Here is a 12,905-nt window from a genome sequence, read left to right as displayed (position 1 = left end):
GAGTGTTTGGCTCAAGTTCAGGTCTCCAGTGGATCTGTTTCTTTCTTTCTTTCCCAGCAGACTGCCCCTTTCCTCTGGTGATTGTGCCCTTCTTTTTTCCTTGGGAAATTGCCCTGCTGCATGCATGTGGCTGGGCTGTCATATGACCCAACATGAAGCAGGGGAGGGGAGGGGGGAATGAGGAGGGCACACTTTGCAACTTGGGCAGAGATGCTGAGGGACACGTGGTTGGTGGAAATGACCTGGATGAGGGCACTTCTTACAGAAGCAGGTGTTTGGGTTCTCTATTGTCATCCCTGGGTTTTTCCAAGACCCTGGTGTTCACCTCTCTTTTTACTGTTATTGCAAGCACTTCTCAGTATCCCTCCCATAAAGTCCTTTCTTGTTCAGATAACTTAGGGTCTATTTCAATTGCTTAACAACCAAAGAACCTGGAACGATATGCAGTCTTTATCTGTATTCCTTATAAGCAAGAAGAAACCATCTGGCTCGGTGGAGATCTATCAGATATTGACTGGAAAGCCAGCACACACCAGCTATCCCTCTGTCTTTCTGTCTTCACAATATCAGAAGCTCAGTGAATTACTGCCAACCGGGAAAGTAAACTCCTCTTGGTGTGCTGAAGAGAGCTATCCTTACTGCTATGGAGTTTCAAAATCTGTGATGCAGATGAATGTATGGGAATCAGGTCTGGAAAAAACATTTGTATGTGACGCCTTTGATTTGGTCATATCAAAATGGGCACATCAAAATATAAAAATATCTTTTTCGTTTCCTAGAAATGTGAACAATGAACACCTCAAAGCCGCATTCCATTCCTGGGTTTGACCTTCCTGCACCTCTAAGATTCACTCAGAAATGGGATGAAGATCAGGAAGTCAGTGTGGATATAATTCTATTAATTGAGACTTCAGAAAAATTTCTTAAAATTAAATTGCTTTACACGGCTGTCAAAATATCTTCAAAGCAGTTGCATCAAAATATCATGTATCTAATTTCTATATATCCATATGAGTCATAAACATGTGTCAAATATATGTTTTTTGCAAGAAGAGGACCCCACCCATCATCACACACTACTTTTCAGAGGGACAGAACTGAGTTTATCAATAGCATATATACTCAGTAATTCAACTAGTTAAGAAAACTCTTCATCATGTAACTGTCATTCAGTCCATGTTTATCCACATTGTCCATAGGGATAGTTCGACGATGACTTCTTGAAATCTCGACCCAGGAAAACGTTGGCTTCCCTTGTAACTTCTCAGCACAGAAACAAGGTTAGTTTGGTAAAGCTTGTTTGATAAAAACCATGGTGGCACCAAGTAATTATGTTCAATCATTATCTTTTAAATATTAAAAGATATTTACTCTTTTAAAAATTGTCCAGGTCCTGGTTTCTAGTAGGGAAGCCATAAGAGGAGGGACCCTTGAAAGACCACCAACTGGCTGCCCTTCTCAACACTTGAAGCGGCCACCATGCTTGTCTCCTGAGGGGTCTGGCCACACAGCCATTCACCCTCAGATGTGTTCACCTTTGCTATAGGGGGCCCCAAACAATATGATGGAATACTCTATGAGTTTCATACTTATTGCCTTAAACCTTTAAAGATAAATGAGTTTCCAGAAAATATCATGAAAACCATTCCTCTTTGGATAGCTGACTCTGATTTGGTTGGATTCTGGAGTGCAAACTTTAGAGGCAGAATGAATAAAGTATTTCATGTTTGGAAGTACGATAGTTTTGCTCATGGAAATGAAGTTCAGAAAGGTTTGACCAAAAATAAAGAATGCCAAGAACAATTTCTCATTCCAAATTTGGCTCTCACTGATAAACAAGAGTTTGAGATTACTTACGTGGTACCATGGTCCAAAATAGAAAAACCTCCAAAGGAGTCCATGAACTGGTTATTTTCCAAATGAAACCTGATTGGCCAGCTCTGTGGGGTGATGCATCTAAGAGGGAAGTTGATGGCCCTGTAGACTTAAGCTACATAAAACCAATTGGTGTTCTCCACCCAGAATACGGAGCAACCAGCAGAGTTCGTGTTCTTTGGTGAAATGAGTGTGGATAGTCATGTAGCTGGGAGACCTCAGTCTCATGAGAACTTCAGACTTGTGGTGGCTGTTTGGAAAGATGTCAACTACTAAGTGTCACAGTGGAATATGCTTCTGATTCCTATGTCATTTCACTGTTGAAATAGTTTCCTACTGAAATACGTAGCATTTCATTAAGTGCTCTAAAATGTGTCTGTTAAGGGGCTTAGATTCTCCCAAGAGATTCTCACTTTTATTTGAAGGAGGCGGTAATTTAATTAGCTACGTCCCTTGCATTTTTGAAAGCCAACCTGTCTTTTGCCACCACTGCTTCCGGAGATAGTTCTGTTCATTTCCCCCATGGCATTTAAGTATCTGTTATAAGTTAGAAATTGTTGCCACTACTGCATGATCTTGATTTTTCATTTCTTTCAGCATATCTCTTCTTCTGTATTTTGACAACCCTTTGCTTTATAACATTTCATTATATTCCAATGATGATGTCACATTTCCATACCTGTGACAGTATTTTCACATTATTTGTACACAATGTCTAGCTTTTCATCATGTCTGTTTTTCTGAGATTTTTAAACAATTTCTTTCCTCAGTAAAGTTTATTTGGTGATATCAAATGTGATTCATAAAAATTTATGGGTCAAATATATTTCTTTACTTTGAAAAGTACAGTATCATCTGTATTAATTATTAGTCATTCTAACTTGGAAAATAATGTAATTAGGTCTTGGTATTAAAAAACTTTAGAAGACTTGTTGGTTTATATGGTGAAGTGTGTTCATTTAAAATTAATTTTACTGAGGTTCCTCAAGATGTTAAAAATAGAGCTACCCTATAACCCAGCAATTACACTACTAGCTATTTACCCCAAAGATACAGACGTAGTGAAAAGAAGGGGCTCCTGCACCCCAATGTTCATAGCAGCAATGTCCACAATAGCCAAAGGAGACAGCGGAAGGAGATGCCCTTCAGCAAATGAATGGATAAAGAAGATGTGGTTCATATATACAATGGAATATTACTCAGCCATCAGAAAGGATGAATATCTACCATCTGCATTGACATGGATGGAACTGGAGGGGATTATGCTAAGTGAAATATGTCAAGCAGAGAAAGACATGTATCATATGATTTCACTCATATGTGGAACATAAGGAATAGTGTGGAGGATCACAGGGGAAGGGAGGGAAAACTGAATGGGAAGAAATCAGAGAGGGAGACAAACCATGAGAGACTCTGGACTCCGGGAACCAAACTGAGGGTTACAGAGGGAGGGGGTTGGGGGGATGGGTTAACTGGGTGATGGGTATTAAGGAGGGCATGTGTGGTGATGAGCACTGGGTGTTATACACAACTGATGAATCATTGAACATTATATCAAAAACTAATGATGTACTATATGCTGGCTAATTGAACATAATAATAATGAATAAAATAAAATAATTTAAAAAATAAAATTAATTTTACTAATTTTTACTGCATTTTATTTTAATTTTTTTTATTTTTTAAAGTTTATTTATTTTAGAGAGGGGTGGCGGGGCGAGGGAGAGGGAGAGAGAATCACAAGCAGACTCCCCGCTGAGCACAGAGCCCAATGCGGGGCTCGATCCCACAACATTGAGACCACCATGACCTAAGCCGAAACCAAGAGTCAGACTGAGCTCAACGGACTGAGCCACCAGGTGTCTCAACTTCATTTTAAATCACTACTTAACAAAGATACTTGGGACACCTCTTTGTTTTAAGGAGATATTTATGACTATGGAAATACTTCCTGGAAGAAAAGTCTACATATCCGTAAAGAAATATTCCCAGGTCTGGATACTTTTACTTTCACCTTTCTGTAATCCACCCATTTCCTTTTTTTTTTTTTTTAAATTGGAGCATGTTCCTGTTCTCCAAAATGCAGCTGCTTATACCCCACACCTTCCTCTGTGGGGCGAGATGTCATCCGCCTCAACGCATCTCAGTGGCCAGATATTTTCTGGTCTCCTTGCTTCTCTCAGGTTTCAATTTCCTATGAACCATATTTGTCCTAGTCTTCCCAGTTTGAAGATCACTTTCCTCGATAGAGAAAGTAATATAGGAGTTGAATTGCCCTGCTTTTCTCTGCTAGCTTTCAAGATGACATCATTTGCCCCCAACCAGCCCTTCCATCCTCCTCCTTCCTGCTCTGACCATGGCCCAAAGCCCCCTTGCAATGCCCTTACACCAATTTTTAAGCCTCAGGGCAATTTGGACTCTGTTTTTCCTAGGATCATTAGGACTGGCTAATATTCCTTGGCTATAAGTGCCTCTTTCCATAATTTAGGCATTTCTTTTTAAAATCTGGGATTATGAGAGAGCTCTCTGCATGGCTTTTTGTTGTTTGTTTGCTTTTGGTTTGTTTTTTTAAAGGACACTTTCCCTTTTTCTTCTTGATCGATGTCATTTTTTTGTTATGGACTGAATGTTTGTGTCCCCCCTAACATTCATATGCTGAAATCTAATCCCCAGAGTAGTGGTATTTGGAGATGGAGCCTTGGGGGGTGGATATGGTCCCGAGGACAGAGCCCTCATGAAGGGGCTTGGTACCCTGATAAGGAGAGGCCCAGGGGCTGGCCTGTGCCACGTGAAGATAAAAGGAGAAGTCGGCAGTCTGCGCCTCAGAAGGGGGTTTTCCTGAGGACCTGACCATGCTGACACCCTGACCTCTGGCTTCCAGCCTTCGGAACTGTGAGAAATAGATTTCTGTTGTTTATAAACCGCCCAGGCTCTGATACTTTGTGACAGCAGTGCAAATGGACTAAGACATTTGTGATTGTTCAGGTAGAATTCTTTCCTGGGAAACTTCTTTCTTCTTTTAGCCATTTTAACTTTTAGAATGTTGCCAAGGGGTCATACCTACCTTTTCTCTGAACTTCTACAAACTATTTTTTCCCCCTAAAATCTAGAATTTATGTCAAATTATGGCCAATGCTCCTGCTGGGGAGCAAGAATGTCCTGTTCATTTCAAGTTCCTTCTAGCCAGACTGATTAACGGGAAAAATAAAATTTGATGGTGTTCATACAGGGAATCCACACAGACATGGAAATCCCAAAGGTGGGCAAAATAAAGTATATGTCATTCTGGACTAAGGGGAGGGGATAAGGGTCTGGGATTTCTTTTGAAAGAAGGAATGCAATTCACAGGAAGATAAAGAATAAATGTTTGGTAAGCAAATATTTTCTGGGCCACTTGGAAAAAATGGGACATAGAGGACTGTTAGGTTCCTCCCTGTCTACCATACCTAGTTTATATCATAATATAGTTATTTATGGTGATAGGTCTCTTCCTGTAAATTCTTTTTAGGCAAATGAGGGAGAGGTAAGGAGCTTTTCCTCAATCTGCTGGGTTTGATCACTTTTTAACTAAAAATAATCTTCATGCTACAGTGGCCCATCTTGGGGTGGCCTGCCCTTGGACCCTAACACTTCCTTCATTTTTTGGCTGTTAATAGTTCTGCAATGATGATAGTCACTTTAACTGACTATTTGACTACACTAGGCTGGTTGTGCCTAAGGATTAGTAAGAAGCCTTCAAGTAGTAGCTGAAAGATCAGGGGCCTCTGAATTTGGCAGATTTGGGTTCAAATTGCCACAGACCTGCTGATGATCTTAAACCATCCACTTGACCAGTCTGACTCATAGGGTTAAAAAATTGAGTCAATTATACAACTTCGCAGGGATGCTTTTAAAATCATTAAGAATGTAAAATTAGCTCAGTAAATGGTAGCCATTGTCATTACTGCCTGAGTAATGTTTTTGATTTTTAGGGATATTTTCCTCTTCCAGCCTATGTGCTAATATATGTGCCTGAGCTTTCCTTTCTCATTCCCAGCCATCTTGATGGCTGCTCTTGGTTGGCGCTGTCCCACACCTAAGGCAGGAAGATGGGGGCCACAAAGAAGACAAAAAATTCTCTGGAGTCGATCAACTCTAGGCTCCAACTTGTTATGAAAAGTGGAAAGTACGCTCTGGGGTAGAAGCAGACTCTGAAAATGATCAGACATGGCAAAGGGAAATTGGTCATCCTGGCCAACAACTGCCCAGCCTTGAGGAAATCTGAAATAGAATACTGCACCATGTTGGCCAAAACGTGTCCATCACTGCAGTGGCAACAATATTGAATTGGACGCAGCATGTGGGAAATGCTGTAGAGTACGCACACTGGCTGTCATTGATCCAGGTGGTTCTCATATCACGAGAAGCCTACCAGAACAGACGGGTGAAAAGTAAATCATGCAAAATTTTTCTTTAATAAAACTGGCCGGAGCTTGTTTAAAAAAATGTGTGTGAGGGCGCCTGGGTGGCTCAGTTGGTTAAGTGACTGCCTTTGGCTCAGGTCATGATCCTGGAGTCCCTGGATCGAGTCCCACATCGGGCTCCCTGCTCGGCAGGGAGTCTGCTTCTCCCTCTGACCCTCCCCCCTCTCATGTGCTCTCTCTCATTCTCTCTCTCTCAAATAAATAAATAAAATCTTAAAAAAAAAATGTGTGTGAGTTGGTAGTGTGAATAAGTTAAGCTACAATAGGTAACATTAGGGGTGAAACAGAGACATATTGGTGGCAAAGAGCATACTGGTTGAGCACATAGGTTCTGAAGCTAAAATGAGTGCCTTTCTGGACCATATATTAGCCTTGTGATCTTTGGCAAATGACTGGAACTTGCTGTGTTCCCATTTCTTTATGGGGACAATCCTAACTCATTGATTTGTTATAAAGATTTGAATGAGTAAATACATGTAATTGCTTAGACTATCACCTGGCACATAGCACTTAATAGTGTTAGCCCTTATTATTATCATGCTGAGGATGTCATTATTTGATGACAGAGCTGAGCATGCCGGAAGCACCAGCATTCCCATGTCAACCGGAGTATCTGAAACAACACCAAGAAACTCTCAGAGATGAACAGGGCTAAGGAAATGAACGAAAGAAAGCTACTTACAAATGTTCATGAGAATGCTTAGATTGATAAGTCCTTCCATTGGGAAACATATAGACACATCTGGAGGGAAAGGTTTCAGAGTCATGATGCTGTAAGAGATTAGTTTATAAGGGCAACTGAACATTTACCATCAAGGTTGGGGTACATCTTGCTGAATCAGTACACCCCCATCTGAGTGGGCTATCCAAGTGCCCCCTGCCCTTTTAGGGGACTGGAGGTGTACGCTGTTCTCCAAGATGGATTGTCAGTGGACCCATGGGTAGGCAGTTATACATCTTTATAAATCCTTCTCCTCCCCTTTGTTTTTTGGGAGTCAGTCAATCCAGCTTTTAAAAGATGGGTGCTCAAAGGCTAAATTGTGGGATTAAAGTCAGGGATAGTTGCAAAAAGTTGAGACAAGGTCAGTGCCCTTCAGGACTATTCCTTAGACTCTAAGGGAACAAAACATTGCTCAGCGCTCAAATAAACATGTTTCCAAATGGGAGAGACTCTCCTCAGGGAATGAGGTTGTTTGCCAGACAGAAAGAGACAGATAAACATATACCCTTCCTCCTTCAATCTCGTAGTTGGGCAGGTGCTTTACTCATAACCTGATAACCTAATGTCCTTTACTTTCAAAACATAGTCATTTCTGCACCCTAGTGAATACCAAGTCCCTTGTCACATATGATCTTCTGATTTTTCCCTTTCAGTGTGGTGGACCGAGCCAGATTCCCCAAACCTCCAACCATCCCAGCTAGTCAGTGTAGCTTGTGGCTTAAGGGAACACACCAGCCCTGAACTATCCAACTGAATCTTGTCTCCACCATTTCCTACCTCTTACACCTCGGCCAAGTGTGTGTATCATTTTAAACCTGGGCATGGTAATAACACCTAACCCCAAAGGTGTTTATAAGGATCAAGTGAGTTAATAAGTGCCTGGCACACAGTAAGGCCTCAGCTCCTTTACCTTTATCCTTTGAAAGCTCTTAAGGAACTGGTGGTTGTAAAATGAGAGACTTTTCTTTGCTCAGGAATTCCTCCCTCTGCCTTCCATAAATATTCTTGTTTATCAAAAGTAAAATTCGAGGTGGATTTTTGGGAGAGTCTGATCTATTTAAATCTAAGTTCTATATAAGGTTGAATTAATTCAAAATTCTACTGACTCCTCAGAGTTGATTCAAAACACCATTTCCTCTAGAAAGCGTCTCCAGCTACTCTGAATTGTATACGGAGCCGCACTCCCAGTTGCCCATTACATACGTGGCCCAAACTTTATATGTTGCAAACCGGCTGACATCACATTTTGCATTTTCTCCTCCTGTTTCATCTGAATAAATCGTTTGTTCTGAAATATATTCCCAGGTAAATGAAGACAGTATATGCTCAACATTTTAAAAAATATAATGAAATGAATTTATTTCTCTTTTGTAATCCAAATCTGGCAGACAAAGGGCAAACTGGGTGGTGTCATTTTAAAATCATCATCAAGGGGCGCCTGGGTGGCTAAGTTGGTTCAGCTCAGTTCATGATCTCAGGGTTGTGAGATTGAGCCCGGAGTCAGGCTCTGTGCTGAGCATGGAGTCTGCTTGAGACTCTCTCTCTCCCTCTCCCTCTGCCCCTCCCCCTCCCTCTCTGAATAAATAAATAAATCATCATCATCAAAAAAGAGTCAGGTCAGGTTGTTTGCCTTTAAGGTCTGGCTCCCCTTATTTCGCTTTAAGTTCTCCAAGTTCTCCAAACTCTCCGAACCTTTATTTCTTCATCTATAATAGAATCATTGAGAGGAACTAAATGGCATAAACCACATGCTCAAGTGCCTGGACTCAGGGGGGTTCTGGACAAATGTTGGTTCATAACCGGTGTCAGTCGACCCCCTCTTCTCGGTCAGTCAGACAACCTTGAGTTCCACCCACCCCCTTGTGTCCTAATCAATTGACAGCCCAATTGAGTGATCAGTTTCCGAGAGCTTTTTGTATCAGTCTTAGATTTTGGTTGGACTCCCAAGGCCTCTTTTACGGCCCTTTTCAACTCTTAGTGGTTCTTAAGCCATATAATGATAAATACTATCTGAGTGCTTAGTAAGAATGCAAATTCCAGGACCCCCGCTTGGATGATCCTGATTCCTTAATGTCAGGAGGGGCTCAGGAATCAGCATTTTCAGCATGCACTGAATAATGGCACCAGGTGATTCCCATGCAAGTGCTGTAGGAAACACACTTTAAGGAAAGAATTGCTAGTGAAGTTTCTAGGTCCTTGAAATAAACTCCTCATCTGTGCTATCCAAAAAAAGCCTCTAAGCAGGGATGCGTACATAGACTTTACACACCCTGTGAGCTCCCTGAAACTGAAGGCAAGTCACATGTAAATAGATTTGTTTGGGGAGATGTTTAACTTTAGCTTTCATCTTATGTACTTTCATAAACCCTCTATCCCACAGCTCCCGCTCAGCAGAAACAAAACAAAACACTTAAGAGCTAAATCTCCATGCTACAAGCCATTTTCCACCCAGCCCTCAGGGTCTATCTATCTCCAAAATAGCCAACCAGACAGAGCTGTGTCAACAGTTAGCCTATCCCCTCAGGGAGTGATCTCACACCAAAATCTCATTGCTTTTTACGGCTGGCAGGTGGCTCTTGCTTGCCAGGCACAGCTGTATGCCATGGGTAGGAGCGGAGCATGCAGATGTGGCTTATCTGGCCTATCTTCAACAGTTCTCCAATTGGTTTACAGCCCTACTGAGCACAAGTCTTAGAGAAACCCTGCTATGGCCCCTGTGTGGGTCCAACTGGGTGCCCAGAGAAGGCAGTCCATCAGGCCTTCTCTGGGTTGAAAACTGTCTGCCAAGGTCCACTGTTAGGAGTTCCGGTTTTCACAGGTTGCTCGTGGAGTAACTCCACAGGAGTCCAAATTATCTACACTGGGGAAGGCTTGAGTCCCTGTGTCAACCCGGTTATTCTCTCTCCTGGCCATACTGAAGCTCCCTTGGGCACTGAACTTAACCCCAGGTAAGATTTCCCTTTCTCCGTACCTGGGAACACAGTCCAAACAAATCAGCTCCTTGGGGGGTGGTGGAGAGCTTGCTCTCTGCTTGTACCCATTGTCCCTTTAATTCCATTTTCTCTTACCCTAAGCTTGTGGGGTAAGACCTACCTGGACTAGTATTCATTTAAGTACTTCGTCTCCTAAGCTCTTGTCTTAATAGAGAAACATCAAACATCATCTCTTCACGACCACCATGGCCACCAATGCCTGATTCGCTCTTTATGAGAATCCTGCTTCCCCTCTAATGGCCTTTGACATTATCCGGGGCTTTGGGACATCTATAAATGGCTCAGGTTATTTGCTGCTGATGCATGCACGTGTTCTTCCTCTGAGTGTTCTCTGTCCCAGTCTTTAGAGCTGATTACCTCTGGATTTCACGTTGCGTGGTACTGGAGGGGGAGGAGGACGCAGAGGAGGGCAGTGGGACACTGGTGTGGCCAAATGGCTCTACCTGATATCCCTTGTGATCTCTGAACCACCCAACCTCCCACCTCTTTGGTCCCTTTTTGTCCTTTACTCCTATGACTAAAGCTTCCCTGGAGAAGTCCAACACTGACTCCTATGTGGCTGGTAAAAATGTGACTCTGGGTCTGGAGATGGTTGTGCCTTTTATATTCATTGCATGCTTCCGAGAGCTCTGTTCTCCTGCCTAGTAGCTTATCCTGTATGAAGAGCTTAGCAGCGCTGGGCTCTGGAAGAGAGCAGGCAAATATGGTGATATAAAATGCTAACAATAGCAGATGGCAGGAAAATTTCCTTTAAATTCAGATGAGCGGTTGCTTCTTCTGGTGGGCTTTTATTATTAAATTTATTTCCATCATTTGGCTAGATAGGTCTGTCCTTGTGCTCAACTTATCATGTGCTGAAATCATCTTGCTTTTAATATCTGAAACAAGGAGCTGTTCATTATACCGATTAAAAATATATCCATATGGTCCCATGTGGAATTGTCAACTCAGTTACACAGATGAAGCCTTCGTGTTTGGAGGGAGTGAATGCTCACCTTATTCTAGAGAAAATGGTAGGCTTCTGAGATTTTTAGTCTCCTATCAACCATTTTCTTTAGGATACAGTGAACCTTTCTGGGGGCCAAAAATTATTGATCCTTTAATTGATTTCAAATACATTATCTTTATCTTAGGCCCTGAGGTCCTGACTCTAATCTCGATCTTACAACTATTGACACATAGCACTCTTATATTAAGCTATCCCTGCTCCCTCTGTGATTTTGTGATTTTTCATTTCCAACATCTATTAGGAGGAACCAAAGTTCATCAAGTTCTTTGGAAATCGAATTAAAATGATTCTTTTATTTTATTATTATTCCTTATTAAAAGGAATTTATTTTCAAGCAACAGATTCTCTGCGATAAGATGGCTACAGAAAGGATAATGGATATCAACAGGGCATTAAAATGAAATGCCTCCTCTTTTTTCACAGGATCTCTAGGTACTAGGAAGGGACCTTCAGTGCTAGGGGAAGACCATCATAGGCCATTTTGTGAACCCAGTGGTAATCCTCCTATTGAAGAGAGATGTGCAGTGAACCTGATTATTTCTCAAAGGCCTGTCATTTTCCCAAGAGCTGGTATTTTCAGCCTCTTGAAGAACACCAACCACTGTTATCACAGCTCTAACTTGAGCAATCAATCAGGGGTTTGAAACATTAAACTCGAATACATAATTCCGAAGGGGATAATTTTAGCAAAATTCCCCCGAACCAAAGCCGCTTCGGTCAGCCCTTCTCCAACAAGAGGGTCACTGCCTGCTCTTCTTAACACTGACAATTCCGTCTCCACACTCCCTCCCTCCTCCTTTCCAGCCAGAGGAAATGAGATGCCAGGCCATGGGTTTATGGGATCCCTGAGAAGAATACCCAGCAGCCTTGAAAAAGAGGCAAATAGTCTACTCAGGAGAACTCCCAAGAGCAAGAAATGACTCCCTCTTGTTACTTTGCTATGCAAGCTGCAATTTCCAGGGCAGGAATATCACACATGGAAAATGTGGTCTGGGATGTACCTCGGACCCTATCAGATGTCCTAAATGATACAACTTCTGCTTTAGAAACCCAACAAACCCGTTTACATTTAAATTCATTAGCTAATGTTCTTATGGCTAATCACATAACCCTTATTTCTTCTTAGCTAACCAAGGGGAAATGTATGTTATAGCAAACACTTTTACTTTTTTTTTTTTTTTGTACCTAAATAGAAACCTCTAATTAGTCTAGAAAAGAAAGCACCATTTGGATCTCAAGAAGAGACCATTTGGAATTTGGGACATGTTTTCATGGCCTGGATTTGATCATCTAGGTCCCTGTCTTCAGGGTCTATTACAAGAACTAAAACCCATTTTTGTTTCTGTTTCTGGTAATGGCCTGTGTTGCAGTTAGCTAAGGCATCCTGTCCAGAGTTATAAATGCCACTGAGCGGCCGTTGTTGTCAGATGTGAAGCTACTTGTCCTGCAACAAAAGGAACAGCAACTGCAAACCCTATTCCCACTAAGGACTGGTTCCTGGAGTCTCTTCAACCTCCTAATCAGCAAAAGCTCAGCCATGACAATCCAAATATCCTAGATGAATGTCCTGCAGCCCAACTCTATACCTGTCCTTGGCCAAAGGGGGTAACTGAGGAAGGAAAGCAGCCCCTACAGCCAGGAACTCCCCTGGCTGTCAGTGGGGTAGTGGTGTTGTGAGGGGCTTCCTGTCCTTTGGAGCTCGGCTTCGGTGTGCCACTTTTGACCACAGACAACCTCAAAGAACACAAACCCCAGGCAAGGCCACCCAGAAAAGGCACAAGCAAGATCATGCTGTAAGCATGTCAGAACACAGACAAAAACATACACATTGTCTCTACCACAAA

General features: G+C 42.1%; 2 pseudogenes; both read left to right on the top strand.

The window, feature by feature from the left end:
• Positions 1-441: 441 nt before the first annotated feature.
• Positions 442-2,512, top strand: LOC116643689 (annotated as a pseudogene).
• A 3,451-nt stretch (positions 2,513-5,963) lies between these two features.
• Positions 5,964-6,309, top strand: LOC116643662 (annotated as a pseudogene).
• The last annotated feature ends 6,596 nt before the right edge of the window (positions 6,310-12,905 follow it).

This window comes from Phoca vitulina, unplaced genomic scaffold, assembly GCF_004348235.1.
Source record: "Phoca vitulina isolate PV1807 unplaced genomic scaffold, GSC_HSeal_1.0 scaffold27, whole genome shotgun sequence".
In the NCBI taxonomy this organism is placed as follows: domain Eukaryota; kingdom Metazoa; phylum Chordata; class Mammalia; order Carnivora; family Phocidae; genus Phoca; species Phoca vitulina.
This window is presented reverse-complemented; position numbering and strand designations above follow the sequence as displayed.